General features: G+C 37.0%; 1 protein-coding gene, 1 long non-coding RNA gene and 1 pseudogene across 2 annotated transcripts in view; 1 reads left to right on the top strand and 2 right to left on the bottom strand.

Annotated features, from left to right (window-relative positions):
- The window catches only part of LOC110303552 (triadin), a 172,788-nt gene that overhangs the window by 12,379 nt on the left and 137,419 nt on the right, over nucleotides 1-22,990 (bottom strand). The window lies entirely within an intron of this gene.
- The window catches only part of LOC115032171 (uncharacterized), an 88,593-nt gene that overhangs the window by 32,265 nt on the left and 33,338 nt on the right, over nucleotides 1-22,990 (top strand). The window lies entirely within an intron of this gene.
- Nucleotides 11,529-17,676, bottom strand: LOC147002601 (succinate dehydrogenase assembly factor 3, mitochondrial pseudogene; annotated as a pseudogene).

Genomic DNA, 22,990 nt, shown 5'->3' with positions numbered 1-22,990 from the left:
CAAGGAGGAAAAGTATGCCCTAGAAAAAGCAAGAAAGTAATTCTTCAACAAACCTAATATAGCCATAGAACATAATCCCAACTCTAACAACAAAAGTAACAGGTAGCAACAATTACTTTTCCTTAATATATCTTAACATAAATGGACTCAATTCCCCAATAAAAAGACATAGATAACAGACTGACTACATAAATAGGACCCAGTATTTTGCTGCAAACAGGAAACCCACATCAGAGAAAAAGACAGATACTACCTCAGAGTAAAAGGCTAGAAAACAATTTTCCAAGCAAATGGTCTGAAGAAAAAAGCTGGAGTAGCCATTCTAATATTGAATAAAATCTACTTCCAACTTAAATTTATCAAAAAAGACAAGGAGGGGCATTTCATAGTCATCAAAGGTAAAATTTCCAAGATGAACACCCCACGCTCATCAATGGACAGATCCTGGAAACAGAAACTAAACAGAGATACAGTGAAACAAACAGAAGTTACAAAACAAAAGGTTTGAACAGATATCTACAGAACATTTTATCCAAAAAAAAAAAAAAAAAGGGATATACATTCTTCTCAGCACCTCATGGTACCTTCTTAAAAATTGATCATAAAAATTGATCACAAAACAAGTCTCAACAGATACAAAAATATTGACATTATATCATGCATCCCATCAGATCACAATGGACTAAGGCTGATCTTCAATAACAACTTAAATAATAGAGAGCCAACAGTCATGTGAAAGCTGAACAACACTGTCCTCAAAAATAACTTGGTCAAGGAAGAAATAAAGAAATTAAAGACTTTTTAGAGTTAAAGGAAAATGAAGCCACAACACACCCAAACTTATGGGACACAATGAAAGCAGTCCTAACAGGAAAACTCATAGCTCTGAGTTCCTCCAAAAATAAACTAGCAAGAGGATACAGTAGCAGCTTGACAACACACCTAAAAGCTCTAGAACAAAAGGAAGCTAATTCACCCAAAAGGAGTAGACGGCAGGAAATAATCAAACTCAGGGGCAAAATCAACCAAGTGGAAACAAAAAGAACTATACAAAGAATCAACCAAACCAGAAATTATATTTTTGAGAAAATCAACAAGATATATAAACCCTTACCCAGACTAACTAGAGGGCACAGGGACAGCATCCTAATTAACAAAATCAGAAATGAAAAGGGAGCCATAACAACAGAATCCTAGGAAATTCAAAACATCATGAGATCCTACTACAAAAGGCTATACTCAACAATGCTGGAAAACCTGGATGAAATGCACAATTTCCAAGACAGATACCAGGTACCAAAGTTAAATCAGGATCAGATTAATGATCTAAACAGTCCTATATCCCCTAAAGAAATCAAGCAGACATTAATAGTCTCCCAACCAAAAAAACTGAGGACCAGATAGGTTTAGTGCAGAGTTCTATCAGACCTTCAAAGAAGACCTAATTCCAATTCTCCTCAAAATATTCCACAAAATAAAAACAGAAGGTACTCTACCAAATTTATTCTATGAAGCCACAATTACTCTGATACCTGAATCACATAAATGACCCAACAAAGAAAGAGAACTTCAGACCAATTTCCCTTATGAACATTGATGCTAAAATACTCAATGAAATTCTCAAAAACCATGCAGGGAGGTGGAGGAACACACCTTTAATCCCAGCACTTTGGAGGTAGAGGCAGGCGGATTTCTGAGTTCGAGACCAGCCTGGTCTACAAAGTGAGTTCTAGTACAGCCAGGGCTATACAGAGAAACCCTGTCTTGAACACCCCACCCCTCAAAAAAATTCTCACAAACCGAATTCAAGAACACATCAAAACGATCATCCATCATGATCAAGTAGACTTCAACCAAGGGATGCAGTAATGGTTTAATATATGGAAATAAATCAACATAATCCACTATATAAACAAAGTCAAAGGCAAAAACCACATGACCTTCTTGTTAGATACTGAGAAAGCATTTTACAAAATCCAACACCCATTCATGATAAAAGTCTTGGGAAGATCCGGATTTCAAGGTCCATGCCTAAACATAATAAAAGCAATATACAGCAAACCAGTAGCCAACAACAACCTAAATGAAGAGAAACTTGAAGCAATCCCATTAAAAGCAGGGTCTAGATAAGGCTGCCCACTTTCTTGCTACCTATTCAATATAGAACTTTAGGTCTTAGCCAGAGCAATTAGACAACAAAAGGAGAACAAGGGGATACAAATTGGAAAGGAAAATGTCAAAATATCACTATTTGCAGATGACATGATTGTATATACAAATGACTTAAAATTTCACCCCAAAACTCCTAAACCTGATAAACAGTTCAGCACAGTAGCTGGATATAAAATTAACTCAAACAAATGAGTGGCCTTCCTCTACACAAAGGATATTCAGGCTGAGAAAGATATTAGGAAAACAACATCATTCACAATAGTCACAAATAACATAAAATACCTTGGTATGATTCTAACTCAGTAAGTAAAAGATATTATATGATAAGAACTTCAAGTCTCTGAAGAAAGAAACTGAAGAAGATCTCAGAAGATGGAAAGATCTCCCATGGTCATGGATTGGCAGGACTAATATAGTAAAAATGGCTATCTTGCTGAAAGCAATCTACAGATTCAATGCAATCCCCATCAAAATTCCAACTCAATTCTTCACAAAGTTAGAAAGGGCAATTGTCAAATTCATCTGGAATAACAAAACACCTAGGATAGCAAAAACTATTCTCAACAATGAAAGAAATCTGGTAGACTCACCATGCCTGACCTCAAGCTGTACTACAGAGCAATTGTGACAAAAAACTGCATGGTACTGGTACAATGACAGACAGGTAGATCAGTGGAATAGAACAGAAGATCCAGAAATTAACCCACACACCTATGTTCACTTGATCTTTGACAAAGGAGTGAAACCATTCAGTGGAAAAAAGACAGCATTTTCATCAAAGGGTGCTGGTTCAACTGGTGGTTATCATGTAGAAGAATGCGAATTGATCCATTCTTATATCCTTGTACAAAGCTCAAGTCTAAGTAGATCAAGGAACTCCACATAAAACCAGAGACACTGAAATTTAGAGATGAGAAAGTGGGGAAAAGCCTCGAAGATATGGGCACAGGGGAAAAATTCCTCAACAGAACAGAAATGGCTTGTGCTGTAAGATTGAGAATCTACAAATGGGACTTCATAAAAAGCTTCTGTAAGGCAAAAGTCACTGTCAATCATACAAAAAGGCCACCAACAGTTTGGGAAAGGATCTTTACCAATACTAAATCTGATAGGTGACTAATATCCAATATATACAAAGAACTCAAGAAATGGGACTCCAGAAAATCAAATAAAAAATGGAGTACAGAGCTAAACAAAGAATTCTCAACGGAAGAATACCGAATGGCTAAGAAGCACCTGAAAAAAATGTTCAACATCCTCAATCATCAGGGAAATTCAAATCAAAACAACCCTGAGATTCCACCTCATACCAATCAGAATGGCTAAGATCAAAATTGCAGGTGCTGGCGAGAATGTTGGGAAAGAGGAACAGTCTCCATTGATGGAGTCATTGCAAACTGGTACAACCACTCTAGAAATCAGTTTGGTGATTCCTCAGAAAATTGGACGTAGTACTACTAGAAGATCCAGCAATACCTCTCCTGGGCATAAACCCAGAAAATGTTCCAATTTGTAATAAGGACACATGCTCTACTATGCTCATAGCTGCCTTATTTATAATTGCTAGAAGCTGGAAAGAACCCAAATGTCCCTCAACAGAAGAATGGATAAAGAAACTGTGATACATTTATACAATGGAATACTATTCAGCTATAAAAAACAGTGAATTTATGAAATTCTTAGACAAATTGATGGATCTGGAGGATATCTTCTTGAGTGAGGTAACCCAATCACAAAAGAACCCACATGATATGCACTCACTGATAAGTGGATATTAGCCAAGAAACTTAGAATACCCCAGATACAATTTTCAAAACACATGAAACAGAAGAAGAAGAAGAAGAAGAAGAAGAAGAAGAAGAAGAAGAAGAAGAAGGAGGAGGAGGAGGAGGAGGAGGAGGAGGAGGAGGAGGAGGAGGAAAGAAGAAGAAGAAGAAGAAGAAGAAGAAGAAGAAGAAGAAGAAGAAGAAGAAGAAGAAGAAGAAGGAGGAGGAGGAGGAGGAGGAGGAGGAGGAGGAGGAGGAAAGAAGAAGAAGAAGAAGAAGAAGAAGAAGAAGAAGAAGAAGAAGAAGAAGAAGAAGAAGAAGAAGAAGAAGAAGAAGAAGAAGAAGAAAAGAAGAAGAAGAAGGAGGAGGAGGAGGAGGAGGAGGAGGAAAGAAGAAGAAGAAGAAGAAGAAGAAGAAGAAGAAGAAGAAGAAGAAGAAGAAGAAGAAGAAGAAGAAGAAGAAGAAGAAGAAGAAGAAGAAAGCAGGAGGAGGAGGAGAAGGAGGAAGGAGTGTGGTTACTTCATTGCTTCTTAGAATGGGGAACAAAATACTCATGGAAGGAGTTACAGAGACTAAGTTCAGAGCTGAGATGAAAGGAATGACCATCCAGAAACTGCCTCTCTTGGGGATTCATCCCATAAACAACCACAAAATCCACACACTGTTGCATATGCCAGCAAGTTTTTGCTGACAGGACCCTGATATAGCTAACTCTTGTGAGGCTATGCCAGTGCTTGGCAAATACAGATGTGGATGTTCACAGTCATCTATTGGATGGAACACAGATCCCCCAATGAAGGAGCTAGAGAAAGTACCAAAGGAGCTAAAGATGTCTGCAACCCTATAGGAGGAAAAACAATATGAACTAACCAGTACCCCCACACACACAGCTTGTGACACTAGTTGCATATAAGGCAGAGGATGGTCTAGTCTCTCATCAATGGGAGGAGAGGCCATTGGTCTTGTGAAGATTATATGGCCCAGTACAGGGGAATGCCAGGGCCAGTAAGTGGGAGTGGCTGGGTTGGGGAGCAGGGCAAAGGGCATAGGAGGCTTTCAGAGAGGAAACTAGGAGAGGGGATAGCAGTTGAAATGTAAATGAGGAAATATCTAGTAAAAAAAAAAGAAAAGAATATTGGTAAATTTAAGATATAATACTTCTTAAGCAAAAGGATTACAGTTTAAGTTCTTTTTTTTTTTTTTTTTGGTTTTTCGAGACAGGGTTTCTCTGTATAGCCCTAGCTGTCCTGGAACTCACTTTGTAGACCAGGCTGGCCTCGAACTCAGAAATCTGCCTGCCTCTGCCTCCCGAGTGCTGGGATTAAAGGAGTATGCCACCATGCCCAGCTACAGTTCAAGTTCTGAATGTGATATTTTATATTCTATATACAAAATTCTTTTTCAGAAATCCAACACAATTTAATTACTTACTCAAAATTAGAAGACAAGTCCTGTTTAATTACTAATCTCAAGAATGCATGTGGAGACCAGGAAATAAGAGAATATATGTTTGCCAAAGGCAAAATCATTAAGTTTAGAAACTGCTTTTTAAATAAATTATTCAGAAGTAGAACAGCAAATTTACTTCATAGTAGGTAAGAGGCTTGTCTTTCTTGTAAACTTTAAAAACATGAAAAATGAATGATGTTTCTTTATTTTCTTATCACATTGGGGCGACAGATAGCAGATGGCACAGTTGATCACTAAGTCAGTTCCCAAACTACTTCAATCTTTTGTTTTCATTATGAATAATTTCAAGACCCACATTCACCCTAACAGACAATTTTACTCCATGTTCCCTCTTATCATAATATGTTGTAACTATGGCACGAAGTTTAGAAATCTAATCATGATACAACATGATCTTCTATCAGATCACATTGCTGCCTTACTGTATACTCATAGAACATAATGTTAAATTACATGTGCTCTTATGCATGGTGTCATTGGTCTATCCTTTGCAGGTCTTGCACCACATTCCTTTCCTTAGTATATTTACATAGGGACATGAACATTACCAGCAAACTATACACTTTCTTTAGCAACTATATTGATAAGATTTAGAAGCATACATCTGATTTTCATTATAACAAAATCTATTTATTTGCTATAAACTGTGTAACTTAGCAAACTAAGTGACAGAAAAAGGAGATGTTGGCGATCATTTTAAAACTAGCCTTTTAATTCTGCTAGAGTCCTAGAAATAGTACACAGCCATCTGAACAAATTCTGAAGCTCCCTTCTCAGGTCAATTCTTAATTGATTGAGGTCAAGTTATAAGAGCACTTACAGAGCTCTGTGAGAACTGAAGGAAATGACCTATGAGTCACCAGAGTCCCCTCAATACCATCACTGCGCAAGATCCTCACAATTATTAAAGGAACAGTTACCAGGTCTTTCCGTCAGATCCAGTTTTGCCTCACATAGAAAAGTTCTTAGTTGTTTTTGCTGTTGTTGTTGTTTTGTTTAGTTTTTTTTCATTTTCAATGGTAATGTGAAAAATATTTTTGCATGCCTGTATGTGTGTGCATATAAAAACATAGAGGCCCAAGATGACATTGGTAGCACATTGGAGATTTTATACTGTATTTATTAAGGCAAGGTCTCTCCAAGAACTGGAAACTAACCTGCTTCTCCTGGGGAAATGTCCTTGTCTTTTCACTTTGAGGTCTGAGTTTACAGGTAGTCATCACACACATGTGGCCTTTATGCAAGTTCTAATCACAAGAATTCCTCACCTTATACATTTTATCTACTGAGCCATCCTTTTAACCAAACAGGAGAAATTTCTAATATGGTGTTTCAAAAACAGGGCTGTTTCTGTATTAGAAAAAGAATTAATTCATATGGAATTAAGCCATTTGTCACTTTTTCACAACCTGTTATACAATTCCCACACCACCAAAGCCTCAGTAAAATGAAGGGTTTCTGCATCAGCTTGTCCCAATATTTGTCTCTACTATGGGGGAAATGCCTCTCCTTTATTTTTTTTTTCCGACACATGAAACTATTCAGTTTCTAATCAAAACAGAGAAACTGGAAAAGCCTAAAGAGCCAATTAAAAATGAATCTTCCATCAAGAAGAGAAAGGAACTTAAAATATTTCCTTAGAAGAAAAAGTACTTTTACAGGATACTTGAGTAAAAATAGTATATGGCTGTATCTCTTCGACAATAGGCATGACGCTGAAATTTAAATGTGTCATTGATAAAGGATAAAGTGATGGTGTGTTAATAGTTAACAATGGTTATTTAATGAGCTCTAGGTTGCAGTTAAATTCACAATTACATTCACAGATGAATGGAATATTTGGCAGCCAGCTAATCGTTCTTCCTGATTTAAATTGAGTATAACTGATAGTATTTTATGACTTGAAATAATATACATAATTTATCAATGTCTTCAGGAAATATAACATGAAATATCATGGTCCTCTGGGAAAACTCATGATTTATATAATCAGGTTCATCTATTATAGTGCATGGAACAGGATTAAGTGTTGTGTGACTACCATATAGAATATTAAGTCATTAGTTTGATTTTTCCAGGAAGTTTTGATTATCCACTGTTTTTCAAATTACTCTGGATTTTTGTTCCTTTTCACATTATTTTAGAACAGACTTTAAATATTCTCAGTAGGTTACCTGGTGGTATATAGTGATATTGCTCTGTCTATTTTCACTCCCTGTCTGTAGAAAAGACACAAGTTTCTGTGCTACAAAATGCTAAATAACTAAACACTGAAAAATGAAAATAAAATGGAGTTGTTGGTGACATTTCTTCATCCCTACAAACAACATATTAATCACCAAATAGAACCACTGAGTAAAATATATTGGTGACTATTTCCAAAGGGTAATATAAATACTAGTAAATAATTTAGTGCAAAGGCAAAAGGCAGATGTTGGGGTAGAATATGTTCTAACTTAGAAGGAAGCATAGCCACATAGGTCCTGCCCATAGGACTAGTTTAGTTTATTGTTTGCTAGTTAGTTCACTTATTACAATTTTATTTCTTCTATCAATTCTATCTACTCAAAAACTCATTCCTAAACCAAGAATAGTAGCACAAATTTGTAATTTCAATACTTGGAGAGGCTGACACAGGAGGATTGCTGTGAGTTTGAGGCAAACTTGGGCTCAGTAGTAACAAGTCTAGCAGAGTTATTCAGAAAGACCTTGCCTTGAAGAACCAAAAATTTAAAAATAATCGTTTTCCACAATATTTTTTTCTTCTTGAGATCCAAGAAAAAACAGGTATATCAGGGTAAATGCAGAACAAGTGTAATTAAGGAATAACAACCACAGTACAGTGGTGTGCATGGATGTATACTTTGTACTATGGCTTCAGTTCTGCCTTGACCCTGATAAATAGAATGGTTTTGAATATATTCCCCTAGTACTGACGGAGGAATTAACATAAAAAATGTTGCCTCAAAATACTCATCATTCCAATGCCAGTGAAATAGCATGACGTTGCCTGAAAATAGTGCAGAAAACCAAAATGTGAAATGTACTATCTCAAGAAGAAATTATAGATGTATGCAAAGAACACTGAGCAGCTGTCTGGGCAGCCTACCACCAGTAACATTAACTATTGATATTGGAGTTTGGTATAATGTTTAACGTTTATAGAAAAATAAAAATTCTCCAAGGTGACAATGCTGCCAAACTTGTTTATCAAACAAGAGACTTTGGAAAGAGCTATTGAGGCCACTTAGTCACTATTTCTACACTTAAGTGAAGGTCTGATAAGAATGGAGGAGAAGTAATTGTGGCAGCTATCTGAGTGGCTAGCTACAAAGAGCCCCAGAGTCTTTTACTTTAGCCGCTGTAACTAAGGCCAATCAAAGGGACATCCAGTAGCATTGGTGGAATGTGTAAAGGACTAGAATTCTTCCTTAGCCCTCACCCTGGCATATTAGCTGAGAGATGAAACTATTAAAATATATGTCATGGTAATAAATAACATCTAGTTAGCTTGATAGTTCTTTGATTAAGACTTAATTTTCCTTACTTCTCACACAGTTATTCAAATTACTCTGCATTTTTCTTGGTTTCTTTTCACACTGTTTTATAACAGGCTGTAAACATACTCAGTAGATATTTTTATTTTTCTCTGACAGCATGTGCATGGCATGAATTTTTTCAAAACCGACTAATATCTGTATGTGTGCTTATATCTGAATATATGTGTATATGTGCATATGCATATGTATATGTACATATGTTTACATACGTATGTGTTTGTGTGTGTACATGCATTCATTTTCTATATAATCTACCTATATCCACACATTCTGTTGAAAAGTTCTCTTGAGGCAAGGAGAACCAGATGTTGAAGCAGATGACTCTTTTAAAAGTCTAGGAGATAAAGCTTTGATTTTCTTGCCATGTTACAAGGTCAAAGTACTAAGTCAAAAGAAGCTTCAGTTAATCCCTACTTTATACCAGTCTTGACAAAGCTGACTGGACTATGGCAAGAGCATCAGTAAAACTGGATCAACTCAGAAGGACTCTACTGCCTTTATCTGTGTGAATCCTAGCCACTTATACTGACTGAAATCTTCAGTGAATACAGATATGACAATCTAATTCAAAATAGAAAGTCATTCTCTTGCTAGTATGGAGAATCCAGGGATTATACAACCTTATAAGTAGGCACAGACTCTCATCTTTTCCCTCATTTTCATCTACCTCTGTCTGCTGCCCACAGTTTACTGATAGATTCATTGAACCAGTCTTTATTAATTCTGAGTTTCATTCTCTAAAGGGACCAACAATAAGTCATCAAGAAATCTTTACACAAGCCTATTTACAGAGCTTAGAAACCTGTCACATTTTTAAATAGAAAGATTATTTCTTCAAGCGAATAAAGAGACTGCTTTGGGATAAACATTTGTTCATTGAGATAAATTGTGTAAGTTAAGAATTCAATTCAGAAAACATCATATTGCTGACTAGGTATGCAGTAGGGAAGAATTAAAGGCAAATTTTTACAAAGGTGTACAAAAGGCAGTTCAAAAAGAAAGGACTTGCTAAGGGGAGAATGGTAATAACAGGATAATTAAATGAGAAATACAAAAGAAGTAGAAATAAAGGAAGCTAAAAAGTCCCAAGGCCCTGGAAATGTTTTCCTTTACAGTTACAGGTTTGCAGCCCCAGTATAGGTGCCTGATCTGAGCCACATCTCACAGATTTGTTATGCCAATTTATAGGTGAGAAAAGATGCTCAAATAACAAGTGACTTGCCTTCTGGATTCATGGGGATTGCTCCTAAACAGTTCATTCTTTTTTCTTTAAGGTTTTAATAAATAATTTATTTCTTATTGGTTCTTTTCTTTAGTTACATTTCAAATGTTGTCCCCTTCCTATCCTCCCCTCTGCAATCCCCATCCCATTTCCCCTCCCCTTTGCCTTACTAAGAGTGAGCTCATCCACCCATCTACTCCTGCCTCATGCCTCTAGCATCCCCCTATGCTGGGGCAACAAGTCTCCACAGGACCAAGGGCCTCCCTCCCATTGATGCCAGACAAGGCAATTCTCTGCTACATATGTAGCTGGAGCCATAGACCCATTTATGGGTCAACTTAATATTTTTCATCTCCCCAACCTTTAGACGATAACTGAAATTCTTAATAACTGAATCTTAAAGCTTTTCTTTTTAAAAAAAACTTTCACCATGACTCAAACAGGAAATTCTGAGGGATAGCCAAATGTGTAGTATTAAGGGAGAAAAAGTAGAACTTTCAGAATCACAATATGACTAATAACAAACTTATGAGAATTCCACATCTTCCATTATTATGTTATGCTTATTTAACTGATGAAGCTAGAGACAAATCAGGAGCCTAATGCTTCATGGGAATAGAATTTAAATAAAAAATTCGTGTACTTGCAAACAGGAACCTGGTATGGCTATCCTTTAAGAGGCTCTGCCAGCACCTAAGACAAATGAAGATACTGAGCCTGGGGATCCCAATGGAATAGTGAGGGGAAGGGCTGAAAAAGCTGAAAGGGATTGTAACCCCATAGGAAGAACAATGGTATCAACTAACCAGACCCTTCAGAGCTCTCAAGATGAAACCACCAAAGAGTATATATGTGTTGGTTCATGGCTACATATGTAGCAGAAGACTGCTTCATCTGGCATTAGTGGAAGGGGATGTACTTTTTCCTGTAGAAATCCGATGCCCCAGAGAAGGGGGATGTTTGAGAGGTGAGGCAAGGAGTAGATTGGGGGGAGGGAGGGAGGATCATCCTGTTAGAGGCAAATGGCAAGGAGATGGGGTGGGATGTTTGAAGAGGGAAGACAGGGAAGGGGAATAACATTTGAAATGTAAACAAAAAAATTGATTAATAAAACAAAAATTTTTCACCATAATTCCAATGTATATCCTTTTAAACACCTTTCTTTAGTCCAGAAGTTAAATTCCACAAAACTACATTCCACATATCGAATAAATAATATGTCATTGCAATGATGGCATTAGTGTGACATTTGAGATCTTGATGCATGCATCATTCATACTGTCCAAAAATAAGAGACTATTCTATTAAAGCTGAAAGAATATATTTTAGAGAGTCAATGATAGATGAGGTAACAGGTTATAAAGTTTAGACACTTTGTTAAGATTATTCGATCACAATTGTGGTTTTGCAGACTCAGTAGTACTAAACTGACAATTGGGATTAGTAACTTCTTGCATCAGCTCTTGCAACTGTCCAATTTGTTCATCACAAAAGTCATTAATTTTTTCTTGGAAAGAGGTGTCGAATATGTTTTTCCTGTTGAACTTTGTCTGCTGTCCTTAACTTGTTGCCACAACATGGCTGCATATGTGTCCTATCCCTTCAATAAATGCTGGGCCTCACTAGGACCAACAGTCTTATGGCTCCTAAATTCATCCTTCACGTACTAGTCAACCAGGGCTTTAAGGTCCAAGGACAGAGCCCAATGTAGAGGCAAGATTTGCCTATATAAAGACCAGACTATTAAAAATGCACCACATGTGTGCTAGACCTCATTCTGTTTACAGCAATTGTTTTACTATTCTTTCTAGTCCTTACTAGTGCAGGGGTTAAAAAAGAAATCAATCTCTTCTGAAATCTTTCAGTGCTTCACTTTGTAGCTTGTGTTTTAGCTAAGAAATCCCAGGTCCCTGGGCTTTGTGTTTTGTTTTGTTATGGTTGGTTATTTGATTTTGGTAAATTAAGTTTTCTACTTGAGCCCAAAGTAGAGATCTCCTTCAGGCCCCTTCCCTTGCAGCTGGAAAGGGGGCGGGGGAATAAGATTTGTAGAAGCTAGAGAGGTCAAGGACATCAGAACAAGGCCCACAAATATTGTCAACTAAGTGCAGCTTATAGGAGCTCACAGAGACTGAAGTAGAGATCATGGAGTCTGCATGGGTCTGTGCTAGGTACCCTTCACATTTGTGATGGCTGTGTAACTTGGTGTTCTTGTGAGACTCCTAACACTGGGAATGGGGGGTGTATATCTCTGACTCTTTCCTCAGCTCCTAAGACCTTTTACTTACTACTACGTTCCTTGATCAGCCTTGATATCAGGGTTTATGCCTAGTCTTATCACATCTTGTTATGTCATATTCAGTGGATATTCTGGGGAGAGCTGTTGCTTTCAGAAGGAGTAGTAAATGTTGGAGACAGTGAAGGTGGAGGGGCCAACGATGAGGAATGTGGGGAGTACTGGGAGTAGTAAAAGAAGGGGAAACTACATTCAGGATATAATAAGAACAAACAAACTAATTGATTGATTGATTGATTGATTGATTATTAAAAAAATAAAAGCTTTTTGTTCTAGATTCCATATAGTTAAATTATAGGATTTGCCCTGTTGAGTGAATAAGGAATGCAAGTAGAATTATGGTAGACATAAGACTTAATGTAATTTAGTGACCTAAGCTGTAGTAAATGAACCCAGGATTGTGTCTGAAAGCTTTTACTTTTATCTCTAAGCATCTCTAAACATTCTGACCTCTTTAGATTTTAAATGTGTTGCTTCACCACTGTTGTGTATGTTGTGCTATTTAAGGTAGCCTAATTGGAAATGTTCTTATCCTTTGGACACGTAAATGTTTTATACTTATAAAAATTATTATTTCACTCTGTGTCTCACCTTATTTTTAAAGAGTGCATTTATCAGTTGGTGTAGAGCTGTAGTTACACAAGGGAGAGAACATCTGAAACAATGCTACACTAGATTGTTTGTTTGTTTGTTTGTTTGTTTATGATGGGTTTTTCTATGTATCCCTGGCTGTCCTGGAGCTTGCTGTATAGACTAGGCTGGCTTTAAACTCAGAGATCTGCCTGCCTCTGCCTCCCAGTACTGGGATTAAAGCATGCACCACCACTGCCTGGCATATTTCTAATGTTTTGGCACAAAAAAAAGATGAACATTTGAGGAACAAGAATGCTTATACATACTTGGACATTAATGGATATATCCATTACTTGGATAACAATGTATCTATGTTTGTAAAAATAATACAGTATGCTATAAGTTTGAACAATTTTATGTTATACATTTTAAATAAAAAATCATGAAATATATTTTTGATAACTAGTGAAAAAATCATTGTATTAACTAAAATTGCCATATATCTGATCATTTTGATTCAATATGTGTAGACATGATTTTATTATATTCTCCACGTCCTATATCTATAAGTTTATACCATAGTCATTACCTGGTATATGCAGTATATTTTTATATATCATAAAATCATATTTCAAGTATGTATAAACCACATAGTGTTTGTATTATCATAAGTGTTCATAAAGCCAATTGTTTAATATTAATAAAATATAAGTTAGACTACAACTGTAAGTATTTTACATTTTATTTCTTTTTCAATAATAACAAGAACTGATTTTTTTCTGAGTGTTGCTGTATTGTAAATGAAAATATACTTTTTATAAAGTCCTTCTAAGCTTCATGGAATAGATGTCCATATATAAATATTTTGTTTACTGCAGTGATCTATAGAAACTACTTTTCCCTACAACTCAGAGAGACTTAATCAAATGAATTTTACATGTTTACATAGTATATTATCCTTAGGCAATATTAAAATTCTGCATTTCCACACATATCAAATACATACTAGAAAAAAAGCTATAAGTTATATAATGGTCAATACTGACCTGATATGCTGTTTGTTTGCATGATTAGGAATAGTTTGTTTATTCTGTTTACCAAAATTCCACTTGTAATAATCTATAGGTATATATTAAATACTAAAGAAGAGTTAACACTTAGGATGGTGTCTTAGAGTTCTCCTGCTGTAAATGGACACCATGACCAAGGCAAGTCTTATAAAAAACAACATTTAAATGGGGCGGGCTTACAGGCTCAGCAGTTCTGTCCATTATCATCAAGGTGAGAGCATGGCAGTATCCAGGCAGGCATGGCACAGGCAGAACTGAGAGTTCTATGTCTTCATCCAAAGGCTGCTAGTGGAACACTGACTTCCAGGCAACTGGGGTGAGAGTCTTAAGCCCACACCCACAGTGACACATCTACTCCAACCAGGCCACACCTCCAAATGGTGCCACTCCCTGGTCCAAGAATATACAAACCACCACATTACACTCCCTGTCCCTCATAGACTTGTTCAAAAACATGAGTCTATGGGGGCCATACTTAAACATAGCATAATGCAAATGAATTTAGTCCAACTTTCAAAGTCCTCATAGTCTATAGCAGTCTCAACAATGTTAAAAGTTCAAAGTTCAAGGGCTCTTCTGAGATTCATCCAACTAATTAACTGTAATCTCCAAAGCAAGGCAGGAAACCAACTGGACAAACCCCAAACTCTGCATCTCCATGGCTGATGTCAAAGCAGTCTTCAGATCTTCATTCCTTTTTCATCTTTGCTGACTGCAACAAACTGCTTTCTCCTGAGCTAGTTCTACTCCCTGTTAGCAGCTTTCCTCATCATGTATCCCATGGCTCTGGCATCTTTAACATCTTTGAGTCTCCAAGGCAATTTCAATGTTACAGCTTCTTGTTTCAGTGTCTGCAATTCCACTTGATCTTTTGGCCTCCTCCTAAGGGCTGGCATTACTTCCCCAACTCTGCCCTCTGTAGCACTCTAAGCTCTGGTTGATCCACTCCACTACGGCTGCTGTTCTTGGTTATCATCCCATGGTACTGACATCTCCAATACCATGTTCCACTCCAACTAGGCTTCACCAATAGCCTCTCATAGGCTCTCTTCATGGTGCCAAGCATCAAATTCTTTGACTGACCAGCTTCAGTCCTGGGCCATCAACTACAACTGAGGCTATACCTTCTACAATGGCCTTCCATTATCTCTCACAGTGCCAAGCCTCAGCTGTTCTTCATGACACCCTCATTCATGCCTTCAAAACCAGTACCACCTGGGTGACTCTTAACACACTACCAAGTCCAGCTGCAGCATGAGGTACAACCTTGGCTATCTCTGGGACACAGCTTCTTCGTGCTCCCAGAAAACAACTCCCAGTTTTCAACTCAGTGATGCTGGTCTCTTCTTAATCATTGCTAATGTCTTAGCTCCGGCTAACCAGTATCAATTGTCCCAGTAGTTCCTTTCATTCTTAACTCTAGAGCCAGAGCCACATGGTTGAAGCTAACAAGAACAAGAACATGATCCCCTTGTACTATTACATTATCACTGGCTTTATGTTTACTAAATCCTTCACTGCCTAAGCTTGGCTATCCTGGTTCTTGCTCTGTAGATTGACCTTGAATGCAGAGATCAGCATGCCTGTCTCATGGGATTAAAGGTGTGTACCACCATGCCTGGATCTAAATTCAGCTGGGTAGGATCTTGCCCCAAGGTCCCACTCCTTTAATCTGTTATTTCCTAGAACACAGGATTTTGCTCCATTTCACTTCCTGGTATGCCTTTAATACACGAACCATATATTTTATATTTTGCCTTTCTAAGTTTGCTATGCTTGTTCAAACTTCTTTTTGTGAGACTTAACCAGAGAACAAAGTCTCTCCTGGGCTTTTTTGAAACTTCCTTTGTCAATGCAATTAATGCAATTAATCCAAGTCTCTTCACCTTATCCTCAGGCAGACTTTTCAGACAAGGGCAAAAAGTAGCCACATTCTTCACCAAAATACCACAAAAACAGTCTTTATGCCACATACTGAAATCCTTCTCCTTTGAAATCTCTTGGGCCAGGTCAACACAGTTCAAATTACTCCCAGCAACAAAGTCTTCCATATTCCTACTAGGATGACCCATTAAGCCCCATTTGAAGTATTCCACTGAGCTCCAAATCCAAAGTCCAAAAATCCACATTCTTTCAAATAAAAGCATGGTCAGGCCTATCACAGCAATACCCCAGTCCCTGGTACCAACTTCTGTCTTAGGGTTTTACTGTTGTGAATGGACACCATGACCAAGGCAAGTCTTATAAAAAACATTTAAATGGGGCTGGCTTACAGGTTCAGAGGTTCAGTCCATTATCATCAAAGTAAGAGCATGGCAGTATCCAGGCAGGCATGGTGCAGGAGGAGCTGAGAGTTCTATGTCTTCATCCAAAGGCTGCTAGTGGAACACTGACTTCCAGGCAACTGGAGTGAGAATCTTAAGCCCACACCCACAGTGACACATCTACTCCAACCAGGTCACACCTATTCCAACAAGGCCACACCTCCAAATGGTGCCACTCCCTGGTCCAAGAATAGACAAACCATCACAGATGGTATACTCATGAAGTTCCCTTTTCCTAATTCTCTTTAATTCAACAACAACCCCATTATTAATCTTGTATTTTAGAGGAGGAAAGGAGATCTAACCAATCAAGAGATTTAACAAGTTGTGTTTCAGGTGAACATTGGGACCTGAATTAGAGCACCCGAGTTTTACTTTCATAGCAAATTTAGTGCATTATATTGCTCTCTAAACGATATAAATAGGACAAAAATCAAATATGGATCAAAATAACCCAGATGAAGAAAGAAAACTTTAACTTAATGAAATTATAAAGGGCTACACATACCTTGACTGTGTTCTTTTTAGAATATAGTTCTCCACTTGTCTTTTAAGTCTAGATGTCAGGGATACCTCTACAATGTGTGAACATACACTAGAATGACAGTATATAGTGCTTGGATTTTACATTATTACCTGCCAAGTCACATGTGTATAAGTTATATAATGTGTATAAAGTGAAACACTGGGGCTGATGAGATGTATCAGTGGGTAAGAGCACCCGACTGCTCTTCCGAACGTCCAGGGTTTAAATCCCAGCAACCACATGGTGGCTCACAACCATCCATAAGGAGATCTGGCGCCCTCTTCTGGAGTGTCTGAAGACAGCTACAGTGTACTTACAACTAATAAATAAATAAATTAAAAAAAAAACATTAAAAAAAAGTGAAACACTGCAATAACACCTAAACTTCATTACTGAAGACAGTGTTTTAGATACACTGGCTTCATCAATATTTTGCAATTTCCCTCCAATCTAATCCCATAATAAAATGTACTTCCTGATCTTGCTCTATGCAATGTCACTTTTCTGTTACATTTCTGTTTATATCTTTGAAAGATTTTATATCAAGTGTGAGTTGTACTTGATTAGAAAAATTTCCTACATTTTGTCACTAAAATATATCCATTTATCTTCTGGTGTTTTCCAATATTGATTTATTACCGATAAATATTCTGTCAACATCATTGTCTTGGTAACATATTAAATTCACAATCGAGGTCATGACCTTGTTAATTTTCTCTTTCATTCATGTACAAACAAAGTTACAAGTTGGTATTCAGCAGCATTTAATCAAATGTCTCATTGGTCTTTCAATTTCCTCAAATACACATTATCTTTTGGACATCAGAAGGAAGTGATGGTTTTCCTCTGGAATTTGTGAGGACTAGAATATGTGCTATACAAATCAACTCTATGAATAAGCTTTTCTATTACTTATTTTATTTCCTCCTACCACTCCTTTTATCAAAGAAAGCATGAATTTTTAGTATATTTTGTATTATATTACTTTAAAATTTTATCTGTGAATGTTAGATGTCAGAATATAAGAGTTAGCTCTGTGAGTCCTGGGAATCAACAGATAGTTAAGCTTTGCATGAGGCAACTTCACCAACTGATCTGTCTAACTCTTCCTTTAGTATTCCTAAACCCTTAATTGTGTTCAATCTGGATTAATAAATAGCAAAAAAAAGTACTCACAATTTCTATTATGAATAATTCTACTATTATCCTAGACATTCCATTTCTTACATCACTTCTAAATTCCACACGATGGTAAACCACTTACTAATTAAAAAATTAAATGTAGAAATAAATTATATACAATATGTGAAAATACATACAATGCTCCTTGCAACTTGACATGCACTAAGCAAGTTGTTTGGGATTGGAATCTTCACATGTTCCCCTCGACTGCTTGATAGTAAGTGTATTCATTCTTCTACTCTGTGCATTACAGTGAGCTGAGATAGCTGATTCTTCAGTATCTGCCTACTCCCGACCCTAAATTGTTCTCTATGAATTTCCCAAAAGAACCTTAATTTCCCCATCCACCCTTTCAAACAGGACCTTTTCTTTTCTTCAACTTTCCTGATTGTTCTTTGCAGTTTCATTCTTTCAAAGAATCCAACATACAGATTCTGCTTCATTTCCCATTTTAGGCTTCATAGTTCATGCATAAGGAGCCCTTGCAGCTACCCATCTCTATCAGACTTGATGCCAATCATAAGGACTTAAAAACATGCCCAAATCTGAGTTCTCTCTCTCTCTGTCTCTGTCTCTGTCTCTGTGTGTGTGTGTGTCTGAGAGAGAGAGAGAGAGAGAGACAGACAGACAGACAGAGAGAGAGAGAGAGAGAGAGGAGAGAGAGAGGATTTGATCAAATCATTTGAATTCTATTCCTCAGATTTTATGAAAGGAATGATCTTACACATTTTAAAAGTTATTTAAGGAATCCAGTAGAAAGTAAATTATCAAAACAAGTCAATGATGGGAAGATATTTTAAGATTTCACACAGCCTTGCTGTGACACCTTTGTAATCTTGTGTATCTTTACTTCTTATTTGACAAACACACTTGGAAATGATGGCATGGATTACATTGAAAGTGGCATGCATTGCCTCAGTTTTTCTCGGGTCCAATAAGCTTCTATTTCAAAAAGAGAGAAAGGGGAGGAAGAATATGCACATTAATTCTTTGATATTTTAAACAATTTTTTGTGTGTTTGGTTCTTGCTACCTGTTTCCTATGATATTTAACTTATGTTCCTTCCATATCAATCCCATGATTTCTAGATTGATAAACATGATCCAATGTACCACAAGTTCATTTCAGCAATCTTAGGAAGTAAGGTGCATAAAGAAATGGACTTTCAATCTGTACCCAGGAGCTTACCCTGTGCCACAGCACTCTGTATGTGGATTCCATATACAATAAGATCAAAGGTGAGACCACCACCATTGCTCAAATACCTTGCCCAAGTGGGACCTGCCAGGAGTGCACAGGACAAAGGAAACACAAAGCAGCCTGGGACAAAAACCTTCCAGTTTCCATCTGCACACAACAGCTTACCCTATGCCACAGCTCTCTGTACCCAATTCTATAAGGAGAGAGCTGATCTTCCAGGAGTGCTGAGATGCCTAAGATCACAAGCTAACAGTAGAGACAAGCTATAATTACAGCAAGACAAAGCTAACACCAGAGATAACTATATAGCAAGAGGAAAGCACAAGAACATAGGCAACAGAAGCCAAGGCAACTTGGAATCATCAGAACCCAGTTCTACCACAATAAGCCCAGGATATATTAAAACACTGTAAAATCAAGATTCTAATTTAAAATCACATCTCATGCTGATGATAGAAGACTTTAAGAAGGGCACAAATAACTCCCTTAAAGATACACAGTAGAACACAGATACACAGGTAGAAGTCCTTAAAGAGGAAACACATAAATCCCTCAAAGAAATGTAGAAAAACACAAACAGGTGAAGGAATTGAACAAAACCATACAGAAACTAAAAATGTTTCTATTTTAGAAAGAGTAAAGAAACCACAAAGAGAGATGACCCTGGAAATAGAAAACCTAGGAAAGAGAACAGAAGTCATAGATACAAGCATCACCAACAGAACACAAGAGATGGACGAGAGAATCTCAGGGGACAGCAGATGCTGACAAAGATGTGGAGAAAGAAAAACCCCTCCATTGCTGGTGGGATTACAAGCTGGTACAACCACTCTGGAAATCAGTTTGGCAGTTCCTTAGAAAATTGGACATAGTATTACCAGAAGATCCAGCAATATCTCTCCTGGGCAAAAGAATATAACTTCTCAGCATTTCATGGTACCTTCTCCAAAACTGACCAGGCCTCAACAGATACAAGAAGATTGAAAGAATTCCATGCATCCTATAGATCACCACAGTCTAAGACTGGTCCTCAGCAACAATAAAAACAATAAAAAAAAAACCCACATACACATGGAAGCTGAAGAATGCTCTACTCAATAATAACTTGGACATGGAAGAAATAAAGAAAGGGCTTAAAGACTTACTGAAAATGAAGGCACAAAATTCTCAGACTTAAAGTACACGATGTAAGCAGTGCTTAGAGGAAAACTCAGTGCCTCCATAAAGAAACTGGAGAGAGTATACACTAGCAACTTAACAGTACATCTGAAAGTTCTAGAACAAAAAGAAGCAAATGCATCCAACAGGAGTAGACTGCAGGAAATGATCACACTCAGGATTGAAAAGAACTAAGTGGAAACAAAAGAGAACTACACAAAGAATCTCTAAAACCAGTTTCCCAAACAAAAAAATACACCCAGGACTAGATGGTTTTAGTGTAGAACTCTATCAGACCTTCAGAGAAGACCTAATACCAATACTCTTCAAACTATTCCACAAAGTAGAAACAGAAGAAACTCTACCTAATTCATTCTATAAAGCCACAGTTATGCTTATATCTAAACCACACAAAGACCCAACAAAGAAAGAGAACTTCAGACCAATTCACTTTATGAATTGATGTGAAATATGCAATAAAATTCTCAAAAACTGAATGCAAGATCACATCAAAACAATCAGCTATCATTATCAAGTAGGCTTCATCCCAGGTATGCAGGGAGGGTTCAATATATGGAAATACATCAACGTAATCACTATATAAACAAACTCAATAAAAAAAAAACAAACACAGGATCATCTTATTAGATGCTGAAAAGCATTTGGTAAAATTCATCACCCATTAATGTTAAAGTCTTGGAAACACTGGGAATTCAAGGACTATACCTAAACATAGTAAAAGCAATATACAGAAAACCAGTAGACAATATCAAACTAAATGGTGAGAAACTTGAAGCAATCCCATTAAAACCAGGGACTAGACAAGGCTTCTCATTCTGTCCCTATCTATTCAATATAGTACTCAAAATTCTAGCCAGACCAATTAGACAATAAAATAAGGTCAAAGGGATAAAAATTGGAGAGGAAGAAGTCAAAATAGCACTATTTTCATAGTATATTTAAGTAACCCCAATTATTACACTAGAGAACTACTTCAGCTGATAAACAACTTCAGCAAAGTGGCTGGATATAAAATTAACTCAAACAAATCAGTAGCCTTTCCCTACTCAAAAGAAAAACTGGCTGAGAAAGAAATTAGGGACATGATACCCTTCACAATAGTCACAAATAATATAAAATGCCTTGGTGTGATTCTAGCCAATCAAGTCTAATACCTACATGACAAGAATATTAAGTCTCCGAAGAAAGAAACTGTAGGTCACAGAAGATGGAGATATCTCCCGTGCTCATGCATTGCCAGGATTAATATAGTAAAAAGACCATCTTGCTGAAAGCAATCTACAGATTCAATTCAACCCCTATGAAAAGTCCAACTCAATCCTACATAGAGTTATAAATAGCAATACTCAATTATATTTTAAATAACAAAAAACCCTGGATAGCAAAAACTATTCTCACAATAACTTCTGGGGGAATTACCATCCCTGATCTCAAGCTGTACCTACAGAGCAGTTTTGATAAAAACTGCATTATATTGGTACAGAGACAGGCAGGGAGATCAATGGAATAGAATTAAAGACCCAGAAATGAATCTACACACAATCCAGTGGGGGAAAAAAGACAGCATTTTCAACAAATGGTGCTGATTCAACTGAAGGTCAGCATGTAGAAGAATGCAAATTGATCCATTTTTATCTCCTTGTATAAAGCTCAAATCCAAATAGATCAAGAACCTTCACATAAAACCATATACACTGAAACTAAAAGAAGTGAAAGTGGGGAAGAACCTTGAATACATGGGTAAAGGGGATTTTTTTTTTCTGATCAGAACACCAATGCTCTAACTAAAATCAAATTGGCAAATGGGACCTCATAAAATTGAAAAGCTTGTGTAAAGCAAAGGACTCTGTCAGTAGAACAAAATGGCAACCAACAGTATCTTTAACAATCCTAAATCTGATAGAGCATTAATATCCAACATATACAAAGAACTCAAGAAATTAGACTCCAGCGAACCAAATAACCCTACAAAAAATGGGGTACAGAACTAAGCAAAGAATTCTCAACTGAGGAATATCAAATGGCCATTAAGTACCTAAAGAAATATTCAACATCTATAGTCAACAGGGAAATGCAAAGCAAAACAACCCTGAGATTCTACCTCACACCAGTCAGAATGGCTAAGACCAAAAACTCAGGTGACAGCAGATGCTGGCGAGGATGTGGAGAAGGAGGAACACTCCTCCATTACTGGGGGGGATTCCAACTCTGGAAATCAGTCTAATGGTTCCTCAGAAAATTGGACATAGTATTACCTGAGGACTGAGATGTACCACTCCTGGGCATATACCCAAAAAGTGCTCCAACATATAAGGACATATGCTGCACTATGTTCGTAGCAGCCTTATTTATAACACTCAGAGGCTGTAAACAACCCAGATGTCCCTCAACCAAACAATGGATACAGAAAATAAAAAATGGATACAGAAATTTACACAGTGGAATACTATTTA

The sequence above is a fragment of the Mus caroli genome, unplaced genomic scaffold, assembly GCF_978045245.1.
Source record: "Mus caroli unplaced genomic scaffold, Mus_caroli_1 scaffold_9, whole genome shotgun sequence".
Lineage (NCBI taxonomy): Eukaryota > Metazoa > Chordata > Mammalia > Rodentia > Muridae > Mus > Mus caroli.
This window is presented reverse-complemented; position numbering and strand designations above follow the sequence as displayed.